General features: G+C 42.9%; 1 non-coding gene across 1 annotated transcript; it reads left to right on the forward strand.

Annotated features, from left to right (window-relative positions):
• Positions 1–13,262: 13,262 nt before the first annotated feature.
• Positions 13,263–13,368, forward strand: LOC129044757 (U6 spliceosomal RNA). Its single transcript, XR_008504758.1, has one exon. It is a non-coding gene; the product is annotated as a U6 spliceosomal RNA (small nuclear RNA).
• Positions 13,369–18,965: the final 5,597 nt, after the last annotated feature.

An 18,965-nucleotide genomic window follows, 5' to 3' on the forward strand; every position in this document is an offset into this window, starting at 1 on the left:
TATCAGTTCCTCCCAGACTGATCTATAGATCTGATTTAGTCCCACTCAAAACCCCAGCAGGTCTTTCTGTCCAAATCGAAAATACATGTGGAAATGCAAATCACCATGAAAAGTCCATGAAATCTTTAAGAACAAAATTGAAGGGCTTATATGGCAAGATACCAAAACTGATTATGAAGTTATAATAAGACAATGTGATATTGGCAGAGGGATAGACAAATTAACCAATGGAAATAGTCCAAAAACAAATCTTCCTATACTCACTTGATTTATGGCAGAAATGCAATGCAGTGGAGGAAAGAGAGTCTTCACAATAAGTGGTGCTGGGCCAACTGGAAATCTATATAAAGAAAAATGAATCTTGACCCCTACCTCACCCGACACACAAAAATCCATTCCAGATGAATTGCAAATCTAAATGTGAAATGTAAGACAATAAAGTTCTAGAAGGAAACATGTAATACCTTCATAACCTTGGACTTGATTAAAATTAAGAATTTCTATTATTAATACATCCAACAATAGACTTGAATTCACAATATTTAAAAGCTTCTACAAATCAATAAGAAAAAGACAGATAAACCAATTTTAATGGGAAAAAATGTGAATCTACACTACATAAAAGAGAATATCCAAATGGCTAATAAGCATATGAAAAAGTGCTCAACATCACTAGTTTTCAAGGAAATGCACACAAAATTACACTGAGATAATCACGGAACACCCACCAAAATGGCTAAAACGTAAAAGACTGACAGTACCAACTGTTGGCAAGGATGTAGAACATCTGACACTTTCATGCACTGCTGGTGGAAGTATAAATTGCTACAAACTTTTGGATAACTGTTTGGCATCATCTAGTTAAACTGAACATATGTATACTCTGCCTGAGCAAATCTATTTCTACGAATATACATAACAGATATATGTACATATGTTCACCAAAAGACATGTGTAAGAATGTTCACACAAGCATTCTTTGTAGTAACCAGACCCAGAAATAGCTCAAATGTCCATTATCAGTAGAATGGATACAATGTGGTATATTCACATAATAGAATACTGTACAAAAATGAAAATAAGCAACTGCATGCAACAATACAGATGAATGGGCCGCAGACATAATGCTGAATGAAAGCAGCCAGTCATGAAAGAGGACAAACCTTGTGATTCCATTGTTATAAAGTTCAAAAAAGGCAAAATGAACCTGTGGTGGCAGAAATTACCTTGAGAGTTGCCTTTGATGGAGGAGCTGGCAGTAGGAAGGAGAGGAGGCTTTGAGGTCCTGGCACTGTTTTCAGTCTTGGTCCAGGTGCTGATTGCATGCCTGTGTTCACCTTGTGAAAAAACATTTGGCTAGCCAGTGACTTGTGCTCTTTTCTGTATGAATGCTGTACTCAACATCTATTTTTAAATAATTGATAATCTGAATTTTATTGGCTTTGTTTGCATTTACTTTGTATAAGAACTATGAGGCGATCAAGATTATAACTAGTTATGTTCACGCATATTTAAATTTTATTATAACAAAAATAACTTGAGAAGACATTAAGATGTTAGAATCATCTTTAAACTCCTTGTCTGAATTTTAGATATTGATGAGTGATGCCAGATATAAAAATCAGGAAATTAAACTTTTTAAACTTCTTCCCACTTCCCTCTCCCAAACTTCTGTTTTGTCGCTGTTAGTTTTGTTATCTTGTCTTTTATAATATACTTATGTCCTATTCAGTGATCATAAACCTCATGGTCATTTATTCTTAATTCTAATTTACATTGTTCACTTCTCACCACCCACCTCTTTCTTTTACTTCAACTTTTTCATTCCTGAATTTGTCAGATGAGACCACTATTCAATATATAAGATAAAAAGACAAAACTGAAGTTACTACTTTATAAGAGAGAACTGTGCTGATCAGCAGAGCTGACTATGGATCTCATACAGGGTTTAGGGGAAGGTGGAAGTTAGAGACAGGATTTCCAGGGGTGTAAGTGGGCTGATGTCATTGATGACACTGTTGTTGATTGGTTGACACTTGGAGGCCTGTTTAATTGAAGTGAGTCCCTCCCTGACTCGCTGCCTTTCAGAAGGGAGACCTGACACTGATTGGTTTGCTTTGAAAAGCGTGTTCACTCAGTTGCCGCGTTGTTGATCTATTGGCAGGTGAAAAACAGGGATATGTCCGAAGTCTCCTAATGTATAACAGTTCCATGTTCTTGCCATTGTATCATCTCAGGTTTTTAGCTCTCTTCTCCTGTGGGTATTTTTCTCTTCTACACTAGCTTGTCCATCTATCTTTGCATGTTCTGTCCCTCTGGTATCTTTTCTTCTCTAATATTCTATACATTTTCATGTCTTTTTTTTTTTTTTTTTGAGACGGAGTCTTGCTCTGTTGCCCAGGCTGGAGTGCAGTGGCACAATCTCGACTCACTGCAACCACCACCTCCCGGGTTCAAGCAATTCTCCTGACTCAGCCTCCCAAGTAGCAGGGATTACAGGCACCTGCCACGACGCCCGGCTGATTTTGGTATTTCTAGTGGAGACGGGGTTTCACCATGTTGACCAGGCTGGTCTCGAACTCCTGACCTCAGGTGATCCGCCTGCCTCAGCCTCCCAAGGTGCTGGGATTACAGGCATGAGCCACCACGCCCGCCAATGTCATTTCTTTTCATCTTTTTCATGCTTAATGTGGGCAATGTCATCCAGATGTTCTATAATCAGTGGCACAAAATTAACACCTCATGAAACAAACTTTTATTTTCTTTGGTCTGTCTGGTTTTTTTTTTTTTCTTTTTTTCGAAAAGGCAAATTTGTTGCCAACATTTAAAAGTTGGGAAGTGACACATAAAAATTCAGAATTTCAGCTTCTCTTGAAAAACAAAATCAAAGACGTGACAATACTGGACTTATGTTCGCAGAGAGCAACAATCACCTGGAGTCTTATTTTTTATAGCTTCATGTATTTTAATACAAGAACGGCACAGAAGACAGCCAACATTAAAAATATATACTTGCATGTAGGACAACTCAGAAAAGTCTGTGGATGGAATCTGCAGTATGATAAAAGTGCTACAAACACCAGTTAGTTGCAGTCAATAAGAAATTTGCTTGTTTTTAAAAAATTCAAATGCTGGCATCATCCAGAAACATTTAACAGGTGTATTTGTAATTGCTGTTAAGTTGAACTGCTGAAACTTGTTCAACAAAACTTTTGACTTGCATGAATGCTTTACATCTCATTTATATGAACAATTCACACTCAGATGAAAATGGAAAAACTGCCCATACCTGATTTCTGTCTCCTATTTTTCCACTCACAATCATATACTTAAGTACCCTTTGGCCCCATGAAAAAAAAAAATTCTAATGTTCACAACTACCAATAACAGGAAGAAGAGAGTTTTTATTTTTTTGAGAATGAAACATGTTTCTCATCATGGTAGATTATTAAGCCATTCTCCATGTGCTAGCTGGATGCCTTTTGGCATAATTGTCACATATCTGGCATGGATGGCACACAGGTTGGTATCTTAAAAAAGGCCAACCAGGCCAGCTGCAGTGGCTCACGCCTGTAATTCCAGTACTTTGGGAGGCCAAGGCGGGCAGATTACTTGAGGTCAGGAGTTCAAGACTAGCCTGGCCAACATGGTGAAACCCCGCCTCTACTAAAAATACAAAAAAAAAAAATTAGCCTGGTGTGATGGTGCACGCCTGTAATCCCAGCTACTCAGGAGGCTGAGGTGGGAGAATCGCTTGAACCCAGGGGAAGTGGGGGCAGAGGCTGCAATGAGCTGAGATCGTGCCATTGCACTCCAGCCTGGGGGACAAAGTGAGACTCTATCTCAAAAAACAAAAAAAGGCCAACCAGGTAGACCTCCCTTGCCTCCTGCAAAGTACCAACAGCTGCACTCTAGAAGCACAGATCTGTTTTGATGTCCTGTGCAATTTCTCTCACCAGGCGCTGCAAAGGAAGTTTTGAGTTGTAAGTTCAGTGGACTTCTGAGACCATCTAATTTCATGGAGTGGCACAGTGCTAGGCCTGTAACAATGAGGTTTCTTTAGCCCTCCAATATGAGGCCCACTCTTGTGAGCAGCATTTGTAACCAGCTGCTTCCTGGGTGCTTTACCCCCAGTTGATTTGTGGGCAGTCAGCATGGTAGGAGCCACAGTACAGAAACTTCCTTCCCTACCCACCTTCCTCAGCTGGAGCTCAGCAAGCTAGAGGTGGCTGCAAACTCAATTTGGAGACCGTTTAACATCGGCAGTTTTCAAATGTTAGTGAGCATCAGGACTACCAGGAGGGCATGTTAGAACACAATTTTTCAGGTTGAGTGTGGTGGCTCAAGCCTGTGACCCCAACACTTTGGGGGCGCTGAAGCAGGAGCATCACTTGAGGCCAGGAGCTCAAAATCAGCCTGGGCAACATAGCAACACCCCATCTCTATGAGAAATTGTTTTAAAAATTAGTCAGGTGTGGTAGCCTGCCCTGTAATCCCAGCTACTCGGGCAGCTGAGACAGGAGGATCACTTGAGCCCAAGAGTTCAGGGCTTCAGTGAACTATGATCATGCCACTGCACTCCAGCCTGGGAGACAGAGTGAGACCTCTGTCTCGGGAAAAAAAAAAAATCACAATACTCTTAACCTTTCCCACAGGCTGCCTATTTACTCCGTAGGTTTTCTTTTCTTTACATTGGTGGGTATTAGTGAGAATTCTCAGAATTTCATCACCAGCCTCCTTTTCTTGAAACACTCCAGGCAGGCAGGATGGGATTGGTAGGTACCTGTGTGGTCTACACTAGAAGCTTCGTTTATTTTCTTAGCCACCATGTTTTAAAGTTTCTAACAAGAATTTGTGCCTCTTAACCTAATTTGTTTACTACTGGAGAGTTTTTGCTGTGTTTTGGCACTTTTTGTTCCTTTCGTGAGATCTTCAGGAAGGAGCTATAGGCCAACTTCCTGTACCCTCATCGTGGTAAAATCCAGCTCTGGGTAATTGAATGGCCCTGCTCTAAATGGTCAACCTCTTTCTCAATGTTTGTCCTACCACCACACCACTTCCCACCCCCAGAGATTAGAATCAGTCTGGGGAGAGGGCCAGGTATCAGGATCTTTAGAAGCCCTCTGGGTCGTTCTATTGTGACGCCAAAGTTGAGAGTCACTGCCACAGTTCAGTGCTTTTCAAATGTTAGTGAGTGCGCCAATCTCCGGGGTCTAGCTAAACTTCAGATTCTGAATCAGTATGTCTACAGCGTGGCTCCAGAGTCTGCCTTCTAGCCAGCTCCCAGTGATGGTACTGCTGCTACTCCTTAGACCACACTTGGTAGCGAGCTTTTAGAGCTAACTCAGCTAATGATCTTGCCTGGGTACGCTTAGTGCCCCGCATCCTCAGACTCAGCATGGCAGATGTCCTGTCTAAAGCATGGAAGGCGATGTACAGAGACTGCTTTTTGGAAATTCCTTGGGACTTTTGTGGAGTGAAGTCAGGTCATCACAGAGTAAGAGCCAATCTCACATTGGATCCTGAAGCTAGCCACTTCTAATTATAGCTACTGGACATTCACAAATTCTTAGGTTTCCAGGAAGGGCATGGAAAAGATAGAAACATCCCCTTAAATCCTACTTCAGAACAGCACATATGATTTTTGCCTAGGTACCTATCATTTGTCATCAGTTCTCCAAAGGATAAATGGGGCCACGCAGAGAAATGGCATCACCAGCATGTCACCCGCATGCCACAGTGAGAGGCACAGGAGTGAGGCAGAGCCAGAAAGAGAGGAACAGTGAGCAATGTTCCCATCTTCTGAGGAGCTGATGGGAGCCCAGGCAGCCGACTGCACTTTAGTAAGCGTGAAAGACAAGAAGACATCACTGAAGCTTATTCTTGTGAACACTCAGAGTAACTCTGAGAGCGGCCACAAAACCTGGGCCCAGTGCCAGGCTGTGTTAGCGCAATAGCACCACAAGATGGCGCCATTGGCTCGAGGAACACAGAGCGTCCGCCCGGTGCTTGTGAGGATTTTGTTTCAGCCCTGCTTTAGGGAACAATGCTCAGATCCGTAGAATGAAAATGATGGAAGTGAAAAATCAGGGCTGCCAGAAGATGCTTTTCACCAGGCCAGAAGCCTTTCTTTTTTTCCATTTTAAAATATTTATTTTTTATTGATACGCAAATATTTGCACATATTTATGAGGTACGTGTATCTTTGGTTACATGCATAGACTGTGTAATGATCAAGTCGGGTTATTTATCGTATCAATCATCTCGAATATCATTTATATGTATTGCGAACACTTCAAGTCCTCTCTTCTAGCTTTTTTTGAAATATACAATACCTTGTTGTCAACTCTGGTTATCCTACTCTACTGTCGAACATTAGAACTTATTTCTTCTAATTGTGTGTTTGTACCCATTAACCAACCTCTCTTTACCCCCATCTCCCACTACACACCCTTCCCAGCTTCTAGTATCTGTCATTCTACTCTATCTCCACGAGGTCAGCGTTTCTAGCTCCCACATATGAGTGAGAACATTTGACATTTGTCTTTCTGTACTTGGTTTATTTCACTGAACATGACGACCTTCAGTTCCATCCATGTTGCTGCCACTGACATGATTTCACTCTTTTTTATGGCCAAACAGTATTACATTGTGTATATGTACCATATTTTCCTTATGTATTCATCCATTGATGGGTATTTAGGTTGATTCCATGTTTGCTATTGTGAAGAATGCTGCAATAAACAAGAGGGTATATGTATCCTTTTAATATACTGATTTCCTAACCTTTGGATAAATACCCAGTAGTAGAATTGGTGAATCATATGTTAGTTCTATTTTTAGTTTCTTGAGAAATCTCCATACTGTTTTACATAATGGCTGTACTAATAATTTACATTCCCACCAAAGTATATAAGAGTTCCCTTTCTTCCGCATCAGGCCAGAAAGCTTTGACATTCAGAACAACCTAGCAATGTCTAAGGGGCATCCGGCTGTTGGTGGCTGACCAGGTCACTCTTTTTCGCAGGACAAGACACCTGGAGGAGTCTTTGTGCTCACTGGATTCGTGAAAATAAAACCTTTTTCTACCAACTGGTGGAATCCTCTTTTGAAGTAAAAAATCTTTTCCATTTTTTGTTTTCACTTTTTCAAAGTTATTATATTGAAGGCTTATATGAAAGGAAATGTGTTAAAGGCTTCAAGTCCACTTAATCTTCACAGTATCCCCGTGGCCTTGTTATTATCCCCATTTTACAGGTGGGGAAATTGAGGGCTGAAGACGTTAAAGCCACTTACCCAAATGATGAAACCAGGACTTGAACCCAGTTAGATCTGTCTCCAAAGCCTATGAACTTAACCACTGTGCTATACTACCACCCAGTCCGTATTTATTCAGAAATGCACATGTCTAGACAGTGACCTTCCTCAGTCCAGTATTGTGTGACTTGCAGCAAAAATCTCTTACAGAGATATGGTGTGGTAGGTGAAGAATGGGTATTTCAGGTGCCCATAATCAGGTACCTAACCCATTCTTTAGCAGCTAAAAGTTCCTAGAATATCTTTATTTATCTTCTTCCTTCTTCCTAGTATCTCTTCTTAGCATGAAATGCTATCAGCTGCTTCTACTAGCTGAAAAACAACAGCTGCCTCCACAACCATCTAGGAAGGGCCCTGCACCTGGTGATTCAACTCCCTCCTTTTGCTACTTCCTTTCCAGGCCTGTCTCTCCCCCATCAACCTAATCTGTGAAATGGAAAGCAAGCTGGTTGCATTAATTCTTACTAGAGTGTACACAACTGAGAGTCATTGCAACATATTATCCAAATATCATCCAAATAAGTGGTGTTTGGCTTTGGAGCGAAAGGAATGTGATGAGATTTCAGTGATGATATTTCAGCCTACATACTTTGTTAGAGCTCAATGCTTTTGCTGATTCGGGGAGACAGACCCTGAGGAAAAGACCAAAGTCAGGGAGAAAGGGTAAGGCCTGCAACTAAAAGGGATCAATTAGTAATTATGAAATTTCACACACATCTGGGGCTAAACATTCTATGGTAATAAGTAAAGCTAAAAAGAAGGCTATTTCTTTCCTAGGCTAATTCCGTGGTCTGAACATAATATGCTGTTCTTTTTTTCCTCAACTGGAGAAGGATAGACTACTTAAAAAACAAGAAACCTGAGGAAATCATTGCCCACTTTAACAATGATATAAACTATTCCAAGGTGACAAAATAACTCTAGTTTTCTTTATATAAAGAAAAAACTCCAACCAATATGTAGAAGCAATGGTAGAATTAGAAAATCCCCACCGGGTGCAGTGGCTCACGCCTGTAATCCCAGCACTTTGGGAGGCCGAGGCAGGTGAATCACCTGAGGTCAGGAGTTCGAGACCAGCCTGGCCAACATGGCGAAACCCCATCTCTACTAAAAATACACAAATGAGCCGGGCGTGGTGGCGCATGCCTGTAATTCCACTCAGGAGTCTGAGGCAGGAGCATCACTTGACCCAGGAGTCGGGAGGTTGCAGTGAGCCAAGATCACGCCACTGTATTCCAGCCTGGGCAAGAGAGGGAGACTTCCTCTCAAAAAAAAAAAATTAAAAAAAAAAAAGGAAAATACCCATTTTTCAACCCCTAATTGAAATTACTGATTCCAGCAACATAGTGAGCAAAGGAAAGATTGTAGAGAAAAGATGGAAGGTGGAGTTTGCAATGGAGGGGTTGTCTGGCTGACGTTACTGACCCCCACTGATCTTGCCTGGTGGACAAAAGACCCACTGTGTCCCTTTGAAAGTGATCCAGTAGGCAATGGACCAGCATCTCCTGGGAAGTACATCTCCCTCAAACATTTGAACCCATATCAAAGAAGCCTCTAGATCTGCTTCCACTCTACAGGAAACATGGGGGATACAGGAACAAATTAAGTGACTCCACGAGGAAGCAAACACACAGTTTCAGAATGGAGAGCATTCTGCTGAGCAATGGACTCCATTTCCTCACAAAGGGGGAGTCCACTGTGCAAAAGAAGAGACGTAAGAAACATAGAACCAAATACAGCGTGTGGACCCCCATCAGACAAACCCACAGTAAAGGGGGAGTGAAGCTGGAGATAACTCGGAGATTTTTATGAACTCGGTCTTATGATACCAATGCATTACTTTTAATTTTGTCAGATCTGATCATGGCATTGTAATTATATATGAATATGTCCATTGTTAGAGATGTTTACTGAAGTACATAAGGGTGAAATGACATTATTTGCTTTAAAGACTACTTACTTAAACCAAAAGGAAGAAACAGGAAATGGGATGGACGGGTCAAGTGTCCTGTAGTCTTCATAACTGCTTAATGTTGGTGATGTGTAGATTAGGGTTCATTTCACTATTCTCTATATATGTGGGCCTTTTTTTTTTTAATAAGTTTTGTTTTGTTTTTTGAGACAGGGTCTCACTGCGTCACCCAGGCCAGAGTGCAGTGGTGCAGTCACGGCTCACTGAAGCCTCAACCTCCCTGGGCTCAGGTGATCCTCCCACCTTAGCCTCCCAAGTAGCTGGGACTACAGGTTCTCACCACCACATCCGGCTAATTTTTTGTGTGTATTATTTTGTAGAGATGGGGTTTCTGCATGTTGTCCAGACTAGTCTTGAACTCCTAGGCACAAGCAATCCATCTGCCTCGACCTTCCTAAGTGCTAGGATTACAGGCATGAGCCACTACACCTGGCCAAACATTTTTTAAAAATCAAAAAGACATGCTTACTTTGGTGACATCAAGTATGACAAAAGACAATTCAATAAGTTAATAATATTTTCAGCTATGATGGAACACATCCACAGTCCCTGGCAGAGCTCATCATCAGCGTCAGGTCCCTGAAATCATTCGTGTCAGGTCCCAAATGTCCTCCTTGTCAAACTGCACTGCATTCCATTTACCCATCTCAAAAAGATAGATGGCGCCATCAGCCTGGTTAGGATTGGTTTCAGTGACCAAGCATAGAATTCTAATGAGAACATACTGCAGAAACCAACCACTTCCTTGCGTAAGACATTCAACTACAAACCCTGGTGGTTAAGCTGCGATGGGTTCTGCCAGCTTTGAGCTTGGGTCACAGACCTGTTCAAGGGCAAGTGTTCTTCCAGCACTCTGAGAAAGAGACGCTCGTTGATGCAGATGGCATCATATGAAAAGCTCACCTCTATTCATAAGAAGAGAATGCAAATGAAAGCATACTGAGATTTTCAAGTTGTGGGAAATCACAACTGAAAACACATTCACTGGGGATGTGGGGAAACTGACATTCTTGTACTTTATTGGTGGGAGTATAAACTGGAACAATACCTATAAGGGGACAAATTGGCAGTATCTAGTAAAATTACCAACGCATGTACGCTTTGCTGCAGAAATTCCTCTTTCATGAATTTATGCAACTTACACTTGCTCCCAATTCAAATCACAGTTGTCTAAATTTATTTATTACTAAATCGTTTAATAGTAGATGACTTCAAAACTTAACATACTTATCAGAAGGGGACTGCTAAATAAACTATGGAACAGCCAAATACTATGTATTTTTTTTAATTTTTATTTTAAATAAAATTTTAATTTAAATTTAAATTTTTAAATGAAGAAACTATCTTTATAATTACATTTAGCTATCTCCAAAACATAGTAAGTGGACAGAAAAAAAAAAAGGCAAGGTAAAACAACTGTGTATATAGTATACTATAAATAATTTTTAAAGAAAATGAAAAAAGAATACTTATGCTCGCATGTGCATAAAATATTTCTGGAAGGGCTGCGCATAGTGGCTCATGCCTGTAATCCCAACACTTTGGGAGGTTGAAGCAGGAGGATCACTTAAGTCCAGGAGTTCAAAACCAGCCTGGACAACATGGCAGGATCCTGTCTCTACAAAAAAATAAAATAAAATATAGAACAAAAATTAGCTGGGCATGGTGGCGTGTGCCTACAGTCCCAGCTACTAGTGAAGCTAAGATTAGGAGGATCACTTGAGCCTGGGGAGGTCGAGGCTGCAGTGAGCCATGATCATACCACTGCACTCTAGCCTGGGTGACAGAGTACTGCCCTGTTTGTAAAAAGAAAATTAAAAATAAAATATTTCTGGAAGGATGCCCAAGACACTAAACATTGGTTGCACTCAGGTAGCTCGGAGGAGGGAGAATTTTCCCTGTAAACCTTTTTATGTCTTTTTACTTTGGAGCTCTGTAAATCCCTGACCTTTTCAAAAAATAAAAACAATTTCCTAACAACAGAAAACAAAAAATTCTCAGTTGACTTTCAAACCAAGCTTGAAAGGAAAACATCATATTTTAATTAGGGGCTAGTCTGGGACTGGGAGCTGGAAATTGTACGCACTGGAACGTGGGCCACTAAATGGCAAAAAGAAAAAAACACAGTTAAAGCTCCCTGTAGGGGCAAAATATTTCACATCCAATTAAAGCCAACTTACTGTAGCTGGTCAAATTAAGGCCAGTTTCATCTTACACTCAGGTTTCACTGTCCTGATGAGCTGGTCTCTGAAATCCTGAGGAGCAGACTCTGGAGGCTGGGCATGTCAGGGTCCCTGAGCCTAATGACCCCAGTGTCAGCCCAAGACGGGCTCTGGGATGTGACTCTCAGGGGGAAATCCAGCTCCCCACAGCATCTGCGTGACCCTGAAGCAGTGGCTTAGTGATTCTGGGCCTTCTGCTGGGAAAATGCATGTATCAGGAATGTATCACTGAAACAGCACACAGTGGACTCGAGTTCATTTTTCAAATATGTCTGTTCAAGTGAAGACAGAGCCTGTTTTTAAAATCTATGAAACAGTTCCTGTTAAAAAAAAAATAGTACAGGAATAATAAAAAACGTACCTACCTTTTAGGGCTGCTGTGAAGATAAGTGAGTCGATACACACACACAAAATAAAAGTCAGCTGTGGCCGGCATGGTGGCTCACGCCTGTAATCCCAGCACTTTGGGAGGCCGAGGTGGGCGAGTCACCTGAGGTCAGGAGTTAGAGATCAGCCTGGCCAACATGGTGCAACCCCATCTCTACTAAAAGTATAAAAATTAACTGGGCGTGGTGTTAGGTGCTCATAATCCCAGCTACTTGGGAGGCTGAGGCAGGAGAATTGCTTGAACCTGGGAGGCAGAGGTTGCAGTGAGCAGAGATCGAGCCATTGCACTCCAGCTAGGTGACAAGAGCGAAACTCTGTCTCAAAAAAAAAAAAGCTATTATCATCAGGAAGGAAACATAGGATTTGAAACTACTTAAAGCTCAACATATCTGTAGCATCTGTTCTGCTTGACAGCAGTCAGTCATCTTAAAGGTCAAGCCAGTATAACTACAGACCACACCATGTGACCACTCTGAAGAATGACAGAATGTAGAATTTTGGAGCTGAAAGGGCTCATGTCCCTGTGGTGTCGCCTCTTAGTGTTCATTGTATGCTTTTCTCCACAGCTTCCCAGGCATGCAGGAAACTCTACCTCCTAGCCCTTTCCTCTAAGTGAAGCCATGGCACTGGATCCAGCCAATGAAATGTGAGCAGAGGTGAGGCCCTTGAAAGCCCACCAGCAAACCCTCCCCTGCCAGGAAAACCACATGTGGAAATGGTCAAGCCACAGTAAAGAAGGAAACTAAAGCCAGAGTGGCTGTAATCCCAGCACTTTGGGAGGGCAGATCGCCCGAGGTCAGGAGTTCAAGACAAGCCTATCCAACATGGTGAAACCCCGTCTCTACTAAAAATATCAAAAATTAGCCAGGCGTGGTGGTGGGCACCTGTAATCCCAGTTGCTCAGCAGGCTGAGGCAGGAGAATCATTTGAACCTGGGAAGCGGAGGTTGCAGTGAGCCGAGATCATGCCACAGCACTCCAGCCTAGGCGACAGAGTGAGATTCTGTCTCAAAAAAAAAAAGGAAACAATTATTATGTCACTGCCTAGAGAGCTGCCAAACCCATACCAGATACTGCATGGGTTAAAGTTTCAAAATCAACTTTTATGTGTTAAACCACTAAAATTTTGGAGTGTGTTACTGAAGTGTAACCTAGGCTAGCCGCACCTAGCCTTTATTGGCTTTAAAGGCATCCCTATTTTCAGTAAGGTTACAGGAGCTTACAAAATGTTTTTGCTTTTAGAGGGAATTTGACCCATGTGGTGTGATGAAACCAGTTAGCTTTCAGGCAGGTCAGAATTTACAGGCTGTTTGTAACATATGTCATTTGCTTGGGTAGACAGATCTTTGAAAACATCGGGTCCATGTGCTCGCTTCAGCAGCACACATACCAAAATTGGAATGACACAGAGAAGATTAGCGTGGCCCTGAGCAAGGATGACTCACAAATTTGTGAACCATTCTATAAAACAAACAAACAAGCAAAAACTGGAACCACAGTGGCATAAGGTTGACAAAACAGAACTTTTGGTACAAAAAAGTTGGGAAACATGGATAGTTGTCCCCTCATTTTAGGGATGAAAATAGACACCCTGGGAGAAGCTAGGGACCTGTCTCAGGTCACATGTAAGCCTTATAAGGAGCAAGTCTCCAGGTCAGACGTCGAGGGTGAGGGGTGAAGAGCCCTCCTGCTTTAGATCAGCCTGGTCAGGCTCAACAGGCACTCAGAGATTCCAGCACCCAAAAAAAAGTTCCTCCCTGTTCTAGAGAAAATTTTAGAGAATCGAATACCTTACATGGATCTGTCCCAAATTCAGCTACAGGAAAGAAGCACAAATGAGTGAGACCAACGCAGGGAACATCTAATTTGTTTCCATACGATATTGACAGATCTTCCACCTTTTCCAGAAACACCTAAACACTTGGTGCATATGTGAGATCTCTGGATTTCAATGTTGGCAATCATTTGAAAATGAAAACAAAAACTCTGTACTAATCAAACAAAATACACCTGAGGGCTGGATTAGGCCTTCAGCCCATTTTGTTACCACTTCAGCTTTCCTGTTTTCTTAACTGCAGGGACATGACCGAGGCGACAGCTGTAGTCATACCACAGACACATCGCTTCTGGTAGGGTTACAAGATTTAGCTAACAAAAACATAGGATGCCCAGTTGAATTCAACTTTGGATAAACAATGGATAATTTTTTAGTATAAGTATGTATAGGCCATACATATATTGTAGAGTATAATTATGTCCAGGGAATATTATATAAGTATTATATCATATGCTATATGTATCAGTATTATATATTATACTTACATAGTATTCCCTGGACATAGTTATATTCTATATATACATATATATATATATACACACACACATATACACACAAAAATATATACCTATACAAATTCAGCCTGGGACATGCTTATGATAAAAAATTATTCACTGATTATCTGAAATTCAAGTTTAACTGGTGTCTTATATATGGACCAAGACAGTTGATTAATGAGCTCTTCCTTCTTTGGCGCTAATTTATCAGGAAAACTGGAAAACAAAGGTATCTGGGTCCAGCTAGGCTCGGAGCAAGTCACCAAAGCTCTGGTGTGTGAATAACTGTCTGCGATGATGTAGGAAGGACTTGATCGCACCCACAGAGTGGCTACTCTCCTGGGCAAATGGACACTGGAACCGGCTGTCCGGTCAGGCTTGCCTGGCTTCCTTCCAGTTGGGAGGCCTTTAGGACACAACAGGAATGCATTTTATTCTCCCTATCCCTTCTGCTCACTGAGGGTCAAGCCCACTACCCATGGGTGGATCCTCTGCAGGCCGCGCTGGCTTCTGCAGTGCCCTTTCCTCTCCCTGCCATAATAGCTGCAGCAGATGCTGGGGCTCCCAGGCACAGGTGGGCTCACTTCCCTTGTCCTCCGAACACTCATCATGCCCGTGCTCCTGGTGGGGGCCGGAGCTAATGGATCTCAGCTGCGGTTGCTCCAGGCCTCCCTCCCACCCCTTGGGAGAGGGATGCCAGCTCAGAAACCACAGTACTCCCTCCTTCCTGTAGACTTAACTATCTCACCTTGTCCGCCCTGCTCCCCGGTGGAGCTGCAGAGGATATTCCTGTCAGCCAGGAAGCCAAGCAGAGATCCCAGATGCCACCACCCACCTCGATCCACCCCCATATGGTGGCATAGGTCAGTCCCATGATTGGGCAGGGTCAGAGCTGTACCACCGAACGTGCTGAAAGCCCCGCTTTGCCCAAAGAGAGTCTCTGTCTTCACTGCTCCTTTCTTCCTCTCTTCCTCCTCCTCCTTCAAAGGCACACTCGTAAGGCAACTGGGTCCTCCCCCCACATTTCAAAATGCTTACTGACTGGGTCTCACTCTGAGTTTAAAAAAAGAAAAATTCTCTTTGGGTAATTTTTCTTTTAATTGATCAAACCAATCCATAACTGTGAAGGGCAAATAATTGTCCTTACACCCCAACCCCTGTGGGGATGATGTAGTTAGTATTATTAGTTGCTGCTGATCACTGGGGTTAACCACCCCCCACCCCCCACCCCCCACACCCAGGAGCCTTATTACAATGATTTGGACAAATTCACATGTGTTTTTACCCTGAGAGAGCGTTTTATTCCCCTGGGTGGGTAATTTAAAGATGAGCAATATACTTCAAGTATTATGACTAGATTTGTCTTTTCCTCCTTCACTGGAGGGCCTGAGTTCTCTAAGGCTGTTCCCTGGACAGGAGTGGACTTCAAGCTTCTCATTGCAATTGTGGATTCCTGGGAGGGAGGGAGATATCCCCTCCCAGAAGTTCTGGTTGAGAAGGTTTAAAGATGGATTAAGAATCTAAATTGTTTGAACAGACATTTCAGGGGATTCCAGATCCAGTGAGTCATAGACACCACTTGGAGAAACTATGGATGAAATGGTTTTCCTGGCATTCTATTATTTGCCTAGCAGTTTTAATAAAGTTGGGTCTTAAAATTACATTTCCTCCATGGCGGCATTAGATAATTCATTTCTGAGTTTAATCCGCAAGCCATGGTCAACACACATGCATGTCATCAGCCAGGCTGAAACTTCTAGGAGGGTCTTCAGCAACCCATAGGCTAGGGGCTTCTTGGAAATCCCCTGCTGGTCCTGCGCCGTGGGGTAGGAGGATGTGAATGCCATGGTCTGTAGTCACAGCTGTCCTGGGAGAGGGATCCTTGAATTTGAGTGAAATAAAATATAGTAAAGATGTCTTTGAACTACCCTCACATCTTTCTGGTTTGGCCAAGAGATGAATGAGGAGGACTAACAGGCGGAGGGAAAATGCTGACTTCACGCATTTACCTCCACTAGCCTCCAGGGGGCAGCAGAGCCAGGAAGACCATTCACGCAGGCGGCTCAGGGAAAGGGAAGGTGCTGGTCGCTCTCACCTCCAGGGTTTCACGCCACGTCCTGTCAGGCTCCCCGGGGTTGCCCTCAACAGCCACGGCCGCAACTCCCACCTCTGATGGAGGTGTCTTCGGCCCCAGGAGAAAGCCAGGTGGCTGGGCAAAGGTCCAGGAGCTCCAAAAAGCCCTGTGAACTCCGAGCCCATGAACTGGATCCAAAGTCCTGAGAGAGACCGAAGCCCACATCCACGTGGCCCTTCCAGGTAGTTGACCTTGAGAAAGTTACTTCTTTGCTTCCTCATCTACGAAATGGGAATAGTAATCTACTGACTTCATGTGGTTGTTGAGAGGATTCAATGAGTTAATAGATATTAACAATGGCTAGCACAGAATAAGTGCTTTTTAAATTATTATTATTAAGAGACTGCCGCCTGGGCTGGAGTGTAATGGCACAATCATAGCTTACTGCAACCTCGAACTCCTGGGCGCAACAGATCCTCCTGTCTCAGCCTCTCGAGTAGCTAAGGCTGCAGGTGTGTACCACCACAGCTTTTAAAAATTTTTTGTAGAGATGAGGTCTCACCATGTTGCCTAGGCTGGTCTCAAACTCCTGGGCTCAAGTGATCCTCCCACCTTGGCCTCCCAAAGTGCTGGGAGTCCAGCTATGAGCCACCACACCCAGCGGGAATAAGTGCTTTTTAAATGCTTGCTCCTGTGTTCACTTAATTCCAAACCACTTTTGGAAAATGTGGGATTCTGGGTAGAATCAGTTCTTTTGTTTTTGGTTTTTTGTTTTTGTTGTTTTTGTTTTTGTTTTGTTTTGTTTTGTTTTGTTTTTGAGACAGATTTTCACTCTTGTTTTGTTTTGTTTTTGAGACGGAGTTTCACTCTTGTTGCCCAGGCTGGAGTGCAGTGGCATAATCTCGGCTGACCGCAACCTCCGCCTCCCAGCTTCAAACAATTATCTTGCCTCAGCCTCCCGAGTAGCTGGGATTACAGGTGCCCGCCACCACGCCTGGCTAATTTTTGTATTCTTAGTAGAGACAGGGTTTCACCATGTTGGTCAGGCTGGTCTCAAACTCCTGACCTTGTGATCTGCCTGCCTTGGCCTCCCAAAATGCTGCGATTACAGGTGTGAGCCACCGTGCCCAGCTAGAAGTGTTTTTTAATAAAATAATTTGCATTTGGATTGGATTTAGATAATGTTTCAAAATAATACCTAGCAGGTGCTTTGAATTACTAATTTGACTAAATCAGTGTTGGATTCATAAGATTTTCTCTAAGGGTATAAACAGTGGTATACAAAGCATTATTCCAATTCTCAAAACTCTGGATACAATAAGATATCTTTAATACTAAGCTGCATTAGACATAATGTTTCTTGAAGATTCAGGATCTGCAGTGAATCTCAAATATTACTGTATTAAGAGATATGCAGACAGGCTGGCTCACAGGGCTGTCTTGAAGATAGAAAACTGCATAAATCGGCTGGGCGCAGTGGCTCATACCTGTAATCCCAACACTTTGGGAGGCCGAGGCGGGCGGATCACAAGGTCAGGAGATCAAGACCATCCTGGCCAACATGGTGAAACCCTGTCTCTACTAAATATACAAAAATTAGCCAGGTGTGGTGGTGCACACCTGCAGTCCCAGCTACTCGGGAGGCTGAGGCAGGAGAATTGCTTGAACCCGGGAGGCGGAGGTTGCAGTGAGCCGAGATCACGCTACTGCACTCCAGCCTGGTGACAGTGAGACTCCATCTCAAAAAAAAAAAAAAAAGAAAAGAAAACTGCATAAATTAATGTTTGCTGTGGGCATTTTCATTCATTCATTTGTGTTGTTTTCCATATGCTGTTGTCTACTCAGGCAGCCCTAAATGATACATGCCCACCTGGTTGCTGGTGGCCTGAGCTGGTTTTAGATCAGGGAAAATCCTTAGAGATATACTGAGGTCAGAATGGTGGGCTGACCTAACAGATACAGGTAGTAGATACTCAATAAAGGCTAGTTCTCCCAGCTCCCTTTCCAACATCTCCCTCCATTTCTAATCTCAAGTCCGCTGAGTGAGATTTTTTTGAAAATTGAAACTACTTCCTATTTTCTCAAAGGGGACAGGCCAAAGAAGATAGGTTTATGAAGATTTATTTATCCATGGCTTCCACAGCTATTCCTTTCAATGCTCAAGCTGTTCTCTAGCAACTCATTCTTTTTTCTTTCTCTCTCTTTCTCTACGGTCTCTGCTAGATTTTGGTGTACCTTTGAGCAAAGTAGAAAAAGGCTTCTCCTAAAACAGCACCTTTTCTGGTCTGACAAATTGAAAAGGGCACCCACTCTGGATCTGAGACCCCACTTGCTCCTTGGCTGGACCCATTGGTGCAATACACAAAATGGACAGCCTCCATAGCAGCCTATTTCACCCAGTGATCCCTGAAGGCAGAAGCAACAAGGAAAGCCAGGGGCTGCAATGGACAGCCAGCAGGCTGCTAGTGAGGACAGAGCCCACTGGTATTGTCATAGCAGCCCCTGGGGCTGAGAAAGGTCCCACGTTTAATTCACCCACCCTCCCTCTATAGAAACCACCACACATCTGGTTCTGCCATATTTGGCTAGGAGACAGAGATACTTCCACAGATCTTAGGAATCTTTCATTTAAATCACAGTGGCAGGGTGAGGTCATGGTC

Source organism: Pongo pygmaeus, chromosome 13 (assembly GCF_028885625.2).
Source record: "Pongo pygmaeus isolate AG05252 chromosome 13, NHGRI_mPonPyg2-v2.0_pri, whole genome shotgun sequence".
Lineage (NCBI taxonomy): Eukaryota > Metazoa > Chordata > Mammalia > Primates > Hominidae > Pongo > Pongo pygmaeus.